Source organism: Pongo pygmaeus, chromosome 7 (genome assembly GCF_028885625.2).
Source record: "Pongo pygmaeus isolate AG05252 chromosome 7, NHGRI_mPonPyg2-v2.0_pri, whole genome shotgun sequence".
In the NCBI taxonomy this organism is placed as follows: domain Eukaryota; kingdom Metazoa; phylum Chordata; class Mammalia; order Primates; family Hominidae; genus Pongo; species Pongo pygmaeus.
In genome coordinates, this window is record NC_072380.2 from 77,714,925 (window position 1) to 77,731,482 (window position 16,558).

Below are 16,558 nucleotides of genomic sequence, written 5' to 3' on the forward strand. Positions count from 1 at the left end.
AGTGCAGTGGCGTGATCTCGGCCCACTGCAACCTCCGCCTCCCGGGTTCAAGCGATTCTCCTGCCTCAGCCTCCCGAGTAGCTGGGAACAGGCACCCGACACGAAGCCCAGGTAATTTTTTTTTTTTTTTTTTTTTGTATTTTTAGCAGAGACAGGGTTTCACCATATTGGTCAGGCTGGTCTCGAACTTCTGACCTCAAATAATCCGCTCATTTCGGCCTCCCAAAGTGCTGGAATTATAGGCGTGAGCCACCGTGCCCAGCCCTTTTTTTTTTTTTTTTTTTTTTTGAGACAGAGTCTCACTTGGTCGCCCAGGCTGGAGTGCAGTGCCACGGTCTCCGCTGACTGCAGCCTCTGCCTCCCGGGTTCATGCAATCCTCCTGCCTCAGCCTCCTGAGTAGCTGGGATTACAAGCACGTGCCACCACACTCAGCTTTTTTGTATTTTTGGTGGAGACGGGGCTTCACCACGTTAGCTAGGCTGGTCTCAAACTCCTGACCTCAAGTGATCCACCTGTCTCAGCCTCCCAAATTGCTGGTTACAGGCATGCACCACCGCGCCTGGCCTCAAACTAACTTTCTCCTCCACTAGCCACATACTTCTAGGGCCAGGTGCCAAAGGACCCATCCCTGTATCATAGCACCGAGTGAGTTGGCAGAGCGTGTCTTGCTCGAAGCCAATCTAGCACCAGGAAAGACAGCAGTAACTCATCACGAAGTGGCCCAAGTTCAACTCAACTCTCTTTCCCCCACCTAGATCCCCAAAATGTCCAAGGCCACTCCAGCGTATCTAGCATGAAAGGAAGTATGAAGGAAGGGAAGTTGGAAAGGAAAAAAAAAAAAAAAAGACAGGTCTTAACCCATGCCACTTTGAGGGGTGCTTTAAGACATTTTCCTTTTAATAAATAAGTAAACATATGATCACGTAAACTCAATGCTAAAGTTCCTCTATGGACTTTGGAAAGGGCTGGCGAAAGTCAGCGTGCCTGAAACACAAGCTTCATTAGCTTAGCAGTAAATACCCTCCGGAAAGATCTCAGAGGAAGAAATTAGTGCCCTTTGACGGAATCGCCACCCTCCGTTGCTCCCACCCTTTCAGCTCCAAAGCTCCTGCTCTTTCATTCAGCCTCAGACAAGCACTCACTTCTCAGGAAGTATTCCCTGAGACATTATGGAGGCGCCTAGGCTCCCACCTCGATTCCATTATAATATTTGATCACATATGTTAAGTTTGTGTTTTTGTTTAGTTTGTGTTATCTCCTCGTTATCTTGTAGGCTCACTTAGGGCGTGGCTCAAGGCTTTTAACAACCTTTCTGCTGTCATAGTGGTCCCCCAACAAGCCGTTGTTGAGTAAATGAGTTAATGCTCTGGGTGAAGGAGGAAAGCCCTCACTAGGAAGAGACTTGTGCCACCCGGGGCAAGAACATCAGAGATCCAGTTACAGCCCAGCGACCTCCGGGATCAATTGCAATGGGAGGGTAAGAGAGACAGCCAATCAGCAACAGCCTCTTCAAAAGCCATACAAAAATACGGACAGGTTTCCTACCCTACATAGGAATCTTTCATCACGCCTACGCACATTACTATACTGCATAAGTTAGCTAGAAATGTAATAATCATATTTTCATGACAATTATTTGAAATCCAGGGTGTCCTAGAGTATTCAAATCTTTAGAAACCACGTGCCCCAAATGAATCGGACTGAACAGACGCTGGAACCGAACACGGTAAAGTAAAATACTTATCCATGAGGCACTTTGTAATCCCCGCACTCCTGCTCTGCCTAAAGAGTAACATCTCGGATGTGAGGTACGCATAGGCATTAGATCTGCCGGGTGGACACAGGTCCCTACAGCTTGGGGTGAAATGGGCTCCACATGATAGGTTAACAAAAGCTTACGAATCGCAGCCTCTTTCAAGGTAATACACATCTGCGGCTACATTCAGAATGTCGGTGTCCCTAAACCCCTGAAGCATGAAGCTGACAAAAGCACTTCCCAGGGCAGGACGGTGAAGGCACAAAGCAAGGTCCGCACAAAAGCACACGCCCCTCGCAGAGCTCCGCGCGTGCGCACACCGACTGTGAAACTCCGCAGCCGGCTTGCGGAGCGGTTGCCGCGCCCTCTGCCAAGCTTCTTGTGCCCGCCTCCGAGCCTGAGGAAACAGCTGATTGATCAGCCTGGCTCAGGCTTGGGGCGGGGATTGACTGATTGGCAGCAACGCCACGGGACAGCCGAGCTAGAAGCCTGAGGAGCCGGAGAGGGTGCTGGCTGCCGCGCGGCCGAGGTGAGTAGGATGGGAACTCGGAAAAGCGGTTGGCTAGGGGGTGATGAAGTCGGCTGCAGGCCTGACGGCGATGGGATGCCCTGGAAACAGTCAGGACAGGAGCTGAAGGAGCTCGGTTCGGGAACGCAGGGAGGCCGGCGGGATCCTGGGCCGGTTGAGTGTTTGCCCCGCGGCCGGGAGGCAGAGACTTCCTCGGCTGAGGGCGCGTGGGTCCGGGGCTCCGGAGGAGCAGAGGGAAGTCGGCTGACTTGCCCTGAAGGCTGTGACTCGCCCACCCGCCAATCTACCCCTACACCTCCTGCCCCCTCCCCCGACCTTCGGTCCATCTTTCGGACCCCCGGTTCCCGCGCCGGCCGCCAGGCGGCGGTCCTGGGGAGACCGCCCTTCGCGGCGGCTCCCTTGGGTGCTGCGCCCTTCCCGGGCTCGGGAGCCGGACTGCGCGGGTGCACCTCCAGTCGGCGTCCGGGAGGAGCAGTGCGCTCGCTGATCCGCCGGGAAGTTTAACCAGCTTCGCGTGGTTGCTGTGTCGCTTTTCGCCTCCTACAACTTCCGAGTGTATCTTCTGACCATGACTAGGGTTTGCAGGAAGCCCCAAAGCCGGCCTTTGGGCATTAACAACAGCAGCATTTTATTATGGAAATCTTCAAACTGTGGAGAAATTGAACGAAGGATATAAGGAATTCACTGTACTCATTACCCGGTTTCAGTAATTATCAATACGTGGGCAGTCTTGCTCCCCTAATCCGGGTTATTTTGCGTTTTTGAGACAAGGTCTCTGTCACCCAGGCTGGAGTGCAGTGGCGAGATCTCGACCCACTGCACTCTCCACCTCCTGGGCCCCAGCGATCCTCACGCCTCAGCCTCCCCACTAGCTGGGACTACAGGCAGGCGTCATCACGCCCGGCTAACTTTTTTTTTTCCTCCCCTTTGTAGAGATGGGGTCTCCTTATGTTGCTCAGGCTATCTTTAAACTCCTGGGCTTAAGCGATCCTCCTTGGCCTCCCAAAATGTTGGGATTACAGGCAGGAGTCATCCTGCCTATCCTGGGTTATTTTGAAGCAAATCCCAGACATTATATCATTTCAATTATTTTACATATTTCTATGCCTCTGTCATGATGAATAATCATACATATAATAATTTGCTTTCTAGAGGGGTCAAGTAAAATAAGGGACATATTAAAGTGTAGACAGTGCTCATTTAGTTTGTACTACCAGAATTTAGGTAACTGCTACAGTGAAGTTTCATTATCTTGTGCTCAGGTTTTCAAAATCAGGGTTACCAGATAATCTAGACAGTAGTGCTCTTGCTTTTGAATAGTAATAATTGTATTGATAATTTCTATTTGTCGAGTTCTTAGTATGTCTGAAGGACTGTGAAGTTGTTTCCGCCTACTCATTTAATTTTCACAATAACCCTATGAAGTAGGTATTATTATCCCCATGTTAGAGTTAGGGGAAAGAAATTTGGAGAGGTCACAATTTACCTGAAGTCACACTGCTGAAAGGATGGGGGTGGGGGTAGAATTCAGAATGCTAATCTTGGTCTTTGTCATTGCAAAGTTCTTGCTCTTTTAACTGTAACTGAATATCCTAAGAGTTGTGGAATAAATGGAACTGCTGTGGAAAATTATTTCTGTTAAGCCACAAATCAGTAATGGGAAAAAAAAGCCTGAAAATTTACACAAATACAAACAATAGTGAGAGAGGTATGTTTGTTCTTTGAAAAGTTAAAGATTATTACAGCTAAATTCAATATCCTGAGAAAACATAGCTCAACAAATACAAGTGTTAAAAATTTTATTCTTGGCCAGGTGCATGGCTCAGCCCAGCACTTTGCGAAGGCTGAGGCGAGAGGACCCCTTGAGACCAGGAATTTGAGACCAGCCTGGGCAATATAGTGTGACACTATTTAAAAAATAAAAGTAAAATAAACATTTTATTCTTTAATATGTGACCAGTTAAAGGGAAAAGGAAAATATACATCAATGAGTAGTCTTTACCACTCCTTTTAGCACATAGCATATATTGGATATTAATACTAAATATTTCATCTATGTCCTTCATCCTCCCAATCTTAAACTACTAAGACAGCATCTTCATCCAAATAGTGTTAGATGAATAAGGAATGAGATAGAAACAGCTGGGCCTCCTCTACTTATTCAAAGGACAGTAGAGAAGGCCTATTAGCTTGGAGTTTAGGAATCCTACTGGATAGGAGTAATTCAGAAGTCCAGAAGTCAGGTCAGAATCCTTTGTGAAGGAACTTGAGTGCCACTTACAGAGTTTAAACTTAATGAGCAAAGAAGTGACATGATCAAAGTCATCTTACAGGAAGATAGATACAGGAAGATAGCTGGTACTGTCAAAGGTGGCTTTACCAGTCATGTGAAAGGATTAGCAGTGGGTTGACCTGATAAATATAAAGGAAATAGACGTGGGGAACTGGCAAATTTATGGATATGAGGAAAGGACCAGACGGAGAATACTGCCTGAAACAGAGAAAAGAGTATGGTATATAGCAGGATTTTTTTGTTTTTGTTTCTGTTTTTTTTGAGATGGAGTTTTACTCTTGTTGCCCAGGCTGCAGTGCAGTGGCGTGATCTCGGCTCACTGCAACCTCTGCCTCCCGGGTTCAAGCGATTCTCCTACCTCAGCCTCCCGAGTAGCTGGGATTACAGGCGTAGGCCACCACACCCAGCTAATTTGTATTTTTAGTAGAGAGTTTCACCATGTTGGCCAGGCTGGTCTTGAACTCCTGACCTCAGTTGATCCAACTGCCTCAGCCTCCCAAAGTGCTGGGATTATAGGTGTGAGCCACCATGCCCGGCCTATAGTAGGTTTTGAAGTGATGATACACTTCATTTTCTATGGGTTTGTTTTCTTGGGCCATCCTGGTGATGAGTTTTTACTGTATCACTGTTCTTTGAAGTGGTAATTAATGCCCAGCTACTGAACTATTCTTTTATATATTTATTAGATACTATTGATAGAAATTACACAATTTAGACAAGCAACAAAAAAAAAATGACACTATAATCCTACCCTTTAAAGATAACCACCGTTGATGGGGAAAAGGTGATAACAGTTTTAGTTAACATTTATTTGATTACTATTGGACATTTTTCACATTTTATTTCTATTTGTATTTCTACTTGTAAAATGCCTGCTCACGTACTATGCCTATTTTTCCATTGGGCTTTTGATCATTTGTTTCTTTGTTTGTTTTGAGATGGAGTCTCGCTCTGTCACCCAGACTGGAGTGCAGTGGCGCGATCTCGGCTCACTGCAAGCTCTGCCTCCTGGGTTCATGCCATTCTCCTGCCTCAGCCTCCTGAGTAGCTGAGACTACAGGCGCCCACCACCATGCCCGGCTAATTTTTTCTATTTTTTAGTAGAGACGGGGTTTCACCGTGTTAGCCAGGATGGTCTCCATCTCCTGACCTCGTGATCCGCCCGCCTCGGCCTCCCAAAGTGCTGGGATTACAGGCGTGAGCCACCGTGCCCGGCCCATTTGTTTCTTTATTTGCAAGCACTTTATATTCCTTAGGGATATAAATCATTTGTTATATTAAGTTGCAAATAGATTTCTCAATTACATGGCTCTTCTCAAAATCTTCAGAGTGGCTAGTAAAATGAAAAATATGTCAGCTGGGAGAGCACTCAGGGCTGCTGTTTTAGGGACCAGAACATTCCACCTCTGAAACAATTCCTTCATTTATGATAGTGAAGTTACTGTCAACCAGTCAATCTGCAAGTCATTTTTACCAAATAAATTGTTTTTTGTAAATAGTTGATATCATTAAAAAAATTTTTTTCTGCTCCGACTCCACCGGGAGATATCATTTAACATATAATTTATACAACTGGAGTTGACTAGTGTGAGTTAGTTGCGGTTAAAATGTAAACAGTCAGACAAGTTAAACAGGAAAGTTAAGTTTCCAAGATTGAAAAAACATACATTGTAATGTACATATAAATATATATAAAGCCGTATAACTAAGATCTTTTTAAACATTTAAGATTTTTTTTTAGGGACAGAGTCTTTCTTTGTTGCCAGGTTGGAGTGCAGTGATGCTATCATAGCTCTAAGATATTTTATTAATTTTTTTCACCTCCCTCCCTTAGTTACTTTTTGAAATGGATTTCTTATATACAAGTAAATACTGATTTGATATACAGTCGGCCTTCTGGATTCATAGGTTCTGTATCCACAGATAGAAAATATTTGAAAAAACAGTGATAAAATAACAATATGACAACAAGAAACAATACAAATAAAACAATACAGTAGACAACTGTTTCCATTATATTAGGTATTACAAGTAATCTACAGATGACTTCAAGTATATGGGAGGATGTGTATAGGTTATATGGAAATACTATATCATTTTATCTTTCTTTTTTTTTTTGAGATGGAGTTTTGCTCTTGTTTGCCAGGCTGGAGTGCAATGGCACGATCTCGGCTCACTGCAACCTCCACCTCCCAGGTTCAAGTGATTCTCCTACTTCAGCCTCCCAAGTAGCCGGGATTACAGGACCCCGCCACCACGACCTGCTAATTTTTTGTATTTTTAGGAGAGACAAGAGTTTCACCATGTTGGCCAGGCTGTCTTGAACGCCTGACCTCAGCCTCCCAAAGTGCTGGGATTACAGGCGTGAGCCACTGCGCCTCGCCCATTTTATCTTTATTTTTATTTTTGTGGGTACATAATAGGTATATGTATTTATGGGGTACGTGAGATTTTTTAATACAGGCATATAATGTGTAATTTATGGGGTACGTGAGATATTTTAATACAGGCATATAATGTGTAATTTATGGGGTACGTGAGATATTTAATACAGGCATATAATGTGTAATAATCACATCAGGGTAAATGGGGTATCCACCTCAAGTATTTATCCTTTCTTTGTGTTACAAACAATCCAATTATACTTTTAGTTATTTTTTAATGTACAATAAATTATTGTTGGCTATAGTCATCCTGTGATGCTATCAAATTCTAGGTCTTATTCATTCTAACTGTATTTTTGTACGCATTAACCATCCCTACTCCATCTCCCCCCACCCCCCACCCCCCACACTGTCCTTTGCAGCACCTGATAACCATCCTTTTGGGTTTTTTTGTTTTGTTTTTGAGATGGAGTCTCGCTGTATCACCCAGGCTGGAGTGCAGTGGCGTGATCTCGGCTCACTGCCACCTCTGCCTCCTGGGTTCAAGCAATTCTTCTGCCTCAACCTCCCAAGTAGCTGGGGTTACTGGCGCCCACCACCACACCTGGCTAATTTTTGTATTTTTAGTAGAGATGGGGTTTCACTACGTTGGCCAGACTGATCTCGAACTGCCGACCTCAGGTGATCTGCCTGCCTCAGCCTCTCAAACTGCTGGGATTACAGCTGTGAGCCACCATGCCCAGCCTAATTTTTGTATTTTTAGTAGAGACAGGGCTATGCCATGTTGGCCAGACTGCTGGTAACCATCCTTATACTTTTTTTTTTTTTTGAGACAGAGTTTTACTCTGCTACCTCCACCTCCTGGGTTCAAGCAATTCTCTGCCTCAGCCTCCTGAGTAGCTGGGATTACAGGCGCCCACCATCATGCCCAGCTAATTTTTTGTATTTTTAGTAGAGACGGGGTTTCACCATTTTGGCCCAGGCTGATGTTGAACTCCTGACCTCGTGATCCACCTTCCTTGGCCTCCCAAAGTGCTGGGATTACGATTGTGAGCCACCGCGCCCAGCCAACCATCCTTATACTCTTATCTGCATGAGTTAAGTTGCTTTAATTTTTAGGTCCCGTAATAAGTGAGAATATGTGAAGTTTGTCTTTTTCTGCCTGGCTTATTTCACTTAACATAATATCCTCCAGTTCCATTCATGCTATTTTCAAATGATAGGATCCCATTCTTTTTAATGGCTGAATAGTACTCCATTATGTATATGTATCACATTTTCTTTATCCATTTGTCTGTTGATAGACATTTATTTAGTTGCTTCCAAATCCTGGCTGTTGTGAATAGCTCTGCAACAAACATGGCACTGCAGATATTGCTTCAATATACTGATTTCCTTTCTTTTGGGTCTATACCTACCAGTGAGATTGATGAGTCATATGGTAGCTCTATTTTTAGTTTTTTGAGGAACCTCCAAACCATTCTCTATAGTGGTTGTGCAAATTTACAGTCCCACCAACAGGGTATGAGGATCCCTTTTCTCCACATCCTTGCCAGCATTCATTCTTGGCTGTCTTTTGAATATAAGCCATTTTAACTGGGGTGAGATGGTATCTCATTGTAGTTTTGATTTGCATTTCTCTGAGGATTGGAGCACTTTTTTTATATACCTGTTTGTATATAAAACAGGTATATAAAATTTGTAAGTCTTCTTTTGAGAAATGTCTATTCAGATCTTTTACCCATTTTTGAATTATATTATTCGATTTCTTTCCTATTGAATTGTTTGAGTTACTTATGTATTCTGGTTATTAATCCCTTGTCAGATGAATAGTTTGCAAATTTTTTTTTCCATTCTGTGGGTTGTCTCTTCACTTTGTTGATTGTTTCGTTTGCTATACAGAAGCTTTTTGACTTGATGTGATCTCATTTGTCCTTTTTTGCTTTGATTGCCTAATACCCCATGTGGGGTGCTATTTAAGAAATCATTGCCCAGACCAATGTCCTGGAGAGTTTCCCCCAGTGTTTTCTTGCAGTAGTTTCATAGTTTGAGGTCTCAGATTTAAGTCTTTAATCCATTTTGATTTGATTTTTGTATATGGCAAGAGATGGGTTGTAGTTTCATTCTTCTGTATGTGGATATCCAGTTTTCCCAGCACATTTATTGAAGAGACTGTCTTTTCCCAATGTATGTTCTTGGCACCTTTGTTAAAAATGAGTTTACTGTAGACGTATGGATTAATTTCTGGGTTCTCTACTCTGTTCCATTGCTCTATGTGTCTGTTTTTATGCTACGACCATGCTGTCTTGGTTACTATAGCCCTGTAGTATAATTTGAAGTCTAGTTTTTTTCTTTTTGCTCAGGATAGCTTTGGCTATCCTGGGTCTTTTGTGGTTCCATATAAATTTTAGGATTATGTTTTCTATTTCTGTGAAGAATGTCATTGATATTTTGATAGACATTTTGATAGACATTTCGTTGAATCTGTAGATTGCTTTGGGTGGTATGGACCTTTTAACAATATTGACTTTTCCAGTTCATGAACGTGGAATATTTTTTCCGTGTGGGTGCCCCCTTTAATTTTTTTTTTTTTTTTCAGACAGGGTTTTGCTCTATCATCCAGGCTGGAGTGCAGTGGCATGATCACAGCTCATGGGCTCAGGAGGCCCTCCTGCCTCAGCCTCCCACGTAGTTGGGACTACAGGCATGCACCACCATGCCTGGCTAATTTTTTTTTGAGACGAAGTCCCACTCTGTCGCCCAGGCTGGAGTCTGGGGTGCAGTGGTGCTATCTCAGCTCACTCCAACCTCTGCCTCCCAGGTTCAAGCAACTCTCGTACCTTAACCTCCCAAGTAGCTGGGATTACAGGTGTGCACTACCACACCCGGCAAATTTTGTATTTTTTAGTACAAAAATATAGGCTGATCTCAAACTCTTGGCCTCAAGTGATCCTCCTGCCTCTGCCTCCGCCTCCCAAAGTGCTGGGATTACAGGTGTGAGCCATCATCTCTAGCCCTTAATTTTTTGTTTTTTTGTAGAGGTGGGTCTCACTATGTTATCCAGGCTGGTCTCGAACTCCTGAGCTCAAGTGATCCTCCTGCTTTGGCCTCCCAAGGTGCTGGGATTACAGGCATGAGCCACCACCCTGACCCTCTTAAATTTCTTTTGAGTTTTCATTGTAGATATCTTTCACTTTGATTTCACTTTGGTTAATTCCTAGGTATTTAATTTTATTTGTGGCTATTGTAAATGGGATTAATTTTTTGATTTGTTTTTCAGATTGTTCACTGTTGGCATATAGAAATGCTACTGAGTTTTGCATGTTGACTTTGCATCATGCAACTTTACTGAATTTATCAGTTCTAATAGTTTTTTGGTAGAGTCTTTAGTTTTCTCCAAATACAAGATTACATCATCTGTAAACAAGGATAATTTGACTTCTTCCTTTCCTATTTGGATGTCCTTTATTTCTTTCTCTTGCCTGATTGCTCTAGCTAGGACTTTTTACTATGCCATTTTATATAAGGCACTTGAGCGTCTGTAGATTTTGGTATCCATGGGGTTCCTGGAACCAATCCCCTGTGGATACTGAAGGACAAGTGTATAATGTGTACAGGCAGGAGGGTAAACTGCTTTCCTAAAGAGATGATTTTAGGTGGAACAAGAATCAACTTTGTGTTTATTTTAGTCAAGATATCCTTTTCTGTCTGTTTTGGCTCGGATAGGGAGTACAATGTATAGTTAAGTACTTTAAAGTATATCCTGGAACAAACTTTGATTGCATCAATATTATTGCTTGGCATGAGGCTAAGTTTATTTAATTTTTAAAAAATGAGTTTATTTAAGACCAAGCATGGTGGCACACGCCTGTAATCCCAGCACTTTGGGAGGCCAAGGGGGGTGGATCACCTCAATCACCAGGCAGTTCGAGACCAGCCTGACCAGCGTAGTGAAACTCCGTCTCTACAAAAAATACAAAAATTAGCTGGGCGTGGTGGTCTGCACCTGTGATCCCAGCTACTCGGGAGGCTGAGGCCCAAGAATCGCTTGACCCTGGGAGGTGGAGGTTGCAGTTAGCTGTTATCGTGCCACTGCACTCCAGCCTGGGCAACAGAGCAAGGCTCTGTCTCAAAAAAAAAAAAGAAAGAAAGAAAGAAAAAAAAAAAAGTTAATTTAAATTAAAACATTAAGAGCATCCAGATATGACAAAACTCATAAACCAAGTATGAAGGTCTGAAGTTGAGACATACTAGTATAGCCTGTAAGGTTTCCCAAAGTTTATATATTGCTAATGTTTGTTATTTACTTAGATGGTCCAAATTAGAATAATTTTTATGTTTTTACTTTTTAGATTTCAGTTATTTAATTTAGAAAATGTTACTAGTCTTTAAAAATTACAAAAGTAGGCTGGGTAGGGTGGCTCACGCCTATAATCCCAGCAATTTGGGAGGCTAAGGTGGGAGAATCACTTGAAGCCAGGAGTTTGAGACCAGCCTGGGCAACATAGTGAGACCCCATCTCTACAAAAAATTATAAAGTTAGCCGGATGTGATGATATGCCTATAGTCCTAGCTACTTGGGAGGCTGAAGCAGGAGGATCACTTGAGCCCGAGAGCTTAGGGCTGCAGTGAGCTCTGATGGTGCCATTGCACTCCAGCCTGGGTGACAGAGTGAGACTTTGTCTCTCAAAAAAAAAAAAAAAGGAAAATCACAAAAGTAGTACATGTATCCTATTGGGGGAAAAAAAAAGCCATACAAACAATACAGGAGTGCATAAGTGTATAATAAAAGTGGAGGGTCTCACCACCAAGCCCCCAGATATAGTAAGTGTTAAGTTTTGGTATGTTTTCAAATCTTTCCTCTATTTCACCACTGTTTCTGTTACTTTATTGTTTTTTAGTTATTTTTAATGGAATTAATACATGTTTGTAACTTTTTTCATTCAGCATTTTATTATGAAAATTGTTTCATGTATGGCTCTTTTTTTTTGTTTTAATGGCTGTAAATTTAGAATGGGCATATTTAATTTATTGAATTTATTTTAACCATTTTCCTATTGATGGTCATTTAGATTGCCTTTGGATTTTCTCTTTCACAGTAATGTTTCAGTGAATACCCTTACCAGCTTTCAAAAACTAAACATGTTTCTCCTTGGAGAAAGGTATAATTTACTGAGTTCTTCCATTAAAGCAATTTTTTTGTGTGTTGTGTTGTGTTTTGAGACAGTTTCACTCTGTCACCCATAGTAGAGTACAGTGGCACACTAATAGCTCATTGTAACCTCAAATTCCTGGTCTCAAGCGATCCTTCTGCCTCAGACACCTGAGTAGCTAGGACTACAGATGCATACCACTGTGCCTAGCTAATTTTTTAATTTTTTGTAGAGATAGGGTCTTATTATGTTGCCCAGGGTGGTCTTGAACTACTGGCTCAAACAGTTCTCCTGCCTCAGCCTCCCAAAATGCTGAGATTCCAGGTGTGAGCCACCATGCCTGGCCTGACAATTTTTTATACACATAATATGCAGGGGACAGTAACTATTACACAACTTATCAACATCAACTTTATAGTGATTTTTCATCACTTCCTTGGGCCTAAGGGCAACATTTTTAGTCATTGTTGACTGCCAAGTACTTTATTTGCTTCTACTGATATCCAGCCCAGGATCACTTAAGATATTTGAATAGTGTTTTCAAAAGATTGTTTTAAAATTTATGCCTCAGTACTTAATTCATCTGCATGTGGCTGCTTAAAATATTCTGTGTCAATCACTGTGGGGTTATATTTCAGAGATTCTCACATGAAAATGTCAGCCTTTAGTTCAAATATGAATATGATCTCTGTCTCTAACTTCTTTTAAATCATAAAGATAACATCTAAAAATGTCCTTCAAAAATTTAATTTTATATCTAAATTGCATTAGCTTGAAAGAATTTTCACCAAGTTTGATTAGCCTGTGTTCGTGGACCTCTTATCTTACTAGTTTTTGTTTTTGTTGAGAGATATGGTATAGATCATGAGATTTATTCCCTTGTGGACTGAAAAAATGACATATGTCCGATCCTGTGCTGGTACTGGGAGTAGCAGTGTACTTAATTTTGCATGAGCCATATAGAATATTAATTCAAAATTACTACCAGTAAATTGTACCCACAGATTGAATACTATATTTTGTTTTATAGTATGGTAAAGTGTTTTGACTTAAGTATCAACTAGACTGATGTGAAGGATAGCAGTGGTCCCTGGACTTGAATTTCAAAGTTTAATTTTCAAAAGGTAGTATAGGGGCCAGGTGCAGTGTCTAACGGCTGTAATCCCAGCACTTTGGGAGGCCGAGGCAGGTAGATAACCTGAGGTCAGGAGTTTGAGACCAGCCTTGCCAACATTGTGAAACCCTGTCTTTACTAAAAATACAAGATTAGCTGGGCATGGTGGTGCGCGCCTGTAATCCTGGCTACTTGGAAAGCTGAGGCATGAGAATCACTTGAACCCAGGAGGCAGAAGTTGCAGCGAGCTGAGATCATGCCATTGCACTGGGTGACAGAGCAAGACTCTGTCTAAAAAAAAAAAATGTAGGATAGTGGGTTGATGTAGGGTTGACAACTAAACACTGTGAAAAGTAAGGACATTTAAAAAAAAATTATAGCCAGGCATGGTGGTGCATGTCTGCAATCTCAGCTACTCAGGAGGCTGAGGCAGGAGAATCGCTTGAACCCAGGAGGCAGAGGTTGCAGTGAGCCAAGTTCGCACCATTTTTCTCCAGCCTGGGCAACAAGAGTGAAACTCCGTCTCAAAAAAACAAAACAAAAACAAACAACATTCATCTACTGTCCCTGTATCATAAAAGGAAAGTAGCGTTTACACCATAGGCATAGGAAGGACATAGTCTCAAAATAAAGGACAATAACTTTATTCTTTAATTTTAATTTTTATTTTTTGTTAGAGCCAGGGTCTTGCTCTGTTGTCCAGGCTGGTGTATAATGGTGCACTCATAGCTCACTGTAATCTCAAACTCCTGAGTTCAAGAGATCTTCCTGCCTCAGCCTCCTGAGTAGGTAGGACTACAGGCATGTACCACCATACCTGGCTAATTTTTTTTTTTTTTTTTTTTTTTTTTGAGATGGAGACTTTCTCTGTTTCCCAGGCTGGAATGCAATGGCGCGATCTCAGCTTACTGCAACCTCCGCCTACCAGATTCAAGCGATTCTCCCGCCTCAGCCTCCCAAGTAGCTGGAATTACAGGCACCTGCCATCATGCCTGGCTAATTTTTTGTATTTTTGTAGAGACGAGGTTTCACCATGTTGGCCAGGCTGGTCTCAAACTCCTGACCTCAGGTGATCCGCCTGCCTCAGCCTCCCAAAGTTCTGGGATTACAAGTATGAGCCACCATGCCCGGCTGCCTGGCTAATTTTTAAAAAATTTCTGTGGAGAAGGGGTTTCGGTATGTTGCCCAGGCTGGTCTTGAACTGCAGGCCTCAAGTGATTCTGCTGCCTCAGCTTCCCACAGTGCTGAGATTATAGATGTAAGCCACCACAGCTGCAGGATAGTAACTTTCAACTGATTACTTTTTTGTTCTGTTTTTTAGTTCATAATCCTCATTTATTTATTTACTTATTTTTTTTTTTTTTAGACGGAGTCTCTTATTGTCCAGGCTGGAGTGCAATGGAGCCATCTCTGTTCACTGTTAACTTCCGCCTCCTGAGTGCAAGTGATTCTCCTGCCTCAGCCTCCCAAGTAGCTAGGATTAGAGACATGCACCACCACACCTGGCTAATTTTGTATTTTTAGTAGAGATGGAGTTTCACCATGTTGGCCAGGCTGGTCTTGAATTCCTGACCTCATGTGATCCACCCACCTTGGCCTCCCAAAGTGCTGGGATTACAGGCGTAAGCAGCTGCGCCCGGCCTATTTATTTGTTTTAAACCAGATTTTATTTTTAGAGTAGTTTTTGTTTTTGTTGTTGTTCTGGTGGGGACAAACCATATTCACACCATAGCAGGGTTCAGACTAAATCACTTATATGGTCTGGGCACAGTGGCTCATGCCAATGCTTTGGGAGGCTTAGGCAGGAGGATTGCCTGAGCTCAGGAGTTTGAGGCTAGCCTGGGCAACATAGTGAGACCCCGTCTCTAAAAAACATTTTAAAAAATAGCCAGGCATGGTAGTACATGCCTGTAGTCCCAGCTACTCAGGTGGCTAAGGCAGGAGAATCACTCGAGCCCAGGGGTTTGAGGCTGTGGTGAGCGATGATCATGCCACTGCACTCTAGCCTGGGTGACAGAAGAGTGAGACTCTGTCTCTAAAAAAAAAAAAAAGCACTAATTGGGTAATGATTGTCTTCCTCTGAGTGGTAGAGAGAACAATAACTTCACGTTCCTTTTTTAATTTAACACATAATAATTGTACGTATTTATGGATACATCATGATGTTGCAATACATATAATGTGTAGTACTCAGATCATGGTAGTTAGCATATCCATCATCTCAAACATTTATCATTTGTTTGTGTTGGCACATTCAGCATCATAGTCCTTATTTTTATTTTCCATCATTTGGCCTTAAAATGTGGACTGTCATCTGTGTTGTCTTATCTCTTAGCATTCTGAGAATAGTAAGCATTATTCCAGTGATTCATAAGGAACCTAGAAAACAAAATGCCAACCACATAACTAAGAATATTCTATTAATCTTATTTTCCCCAACTCGAAAATGAGTCATACTCATCTTTCATAATGAAAATATAGTTAAATGGCCATTTCCTTGAATAGTTCTCAAAGACCTTCTAAAAATAAGCCCCACCATGCTGTTGTAACTTTGTAAATTTTTGGCATCTTAAATGTAGTGACAACATTGTCATTATTGCTAACAGAGTTATTATGAAACTGTTTACTGCTGATAACTTTTTATTATAACTATCTCAAAAACAGATATTACATTAGTTGAAGACAGTATTATTTTGTATTATCTTCAATTTGACTGCTATAAATTTTAGTCAGGCTACATACTATTATATATTTTCACAGTGTTGGTAGAAGAAAAAGAAAGTCTATTCCAATATTTATCTAGGTTTCTCTTCTACCAGCTGCCAACCAAAATTAATTTGCTATTTCTTATACTCTATGCTAGAGTAGAGTAGATAGTCTAGAATATAAGCCTATACCATCTTCATAACACTTGTAGGAATTGAATACACACACATGTGTGCATGCACACACATAGACACACACACATTTTCATTGATTCATAAGGAACCTAGAAAACAAAATGCAGCCTGATTCTTAGCAATTTTTTTAAAAACCTTATTTATTTTGAAGTGTAACACAGAAGAAAGTACAGACATAAATACAGCTCAATAAACTGCCACAAAGCAAATATCCATGTAATGACCACCCAGGTTAAGAAATAGAATGTTGTCTGCACTCTGGGGTAGTTTTGCTTTTGAGCAAGAGCTTTTAAAAGAGCTTAGAAAAATAGTTGACAGGAAACAGCACTGATGTAAAGTGTAAGAGAATAAGCAAGCAGAAACCCTTTGAGAAGGCTGTAGCTGTAGGAGAAGCAGTATTCTAAGGGGAAGCCAAGTTTCATCAAGGG

At 41.9% G+C, this 16,558-nt stretch overlaps 1 protein-coding gene across 13 annotated transcripts in view; it reads left to right on the top strand.

Moving 5' to 3' along the window:
* Positions 1–644: 644 nt before the first annotated feature.
* Positions 645–16,558, top strand: part of MTFR1 (mitochondrial fission regulator 1) — a 135,946-nt gene continuing 120,032 nt past the window's right edge. For 3 of the 13 annotated variants that reach the window (XR_008504036.2, XM_054497520.2, XM_054497514.2), the window contains exons 1-2: positions 1,653–1,809; positions 1,910–2,286. The gene's annotated coding sequence lies outside the window, so the exon portion shown is untranslated. Of the gene's footprint in view, positions 1,479–1,648; positions 1,810–1,909; positions 2,287–16,558 lie in introns of those variants that run through there. The other 10 variants (XM_054497515.2, XM_063668816.1, XM_054497513.2 and 7 more) reach the window with 9 other exon arrangements.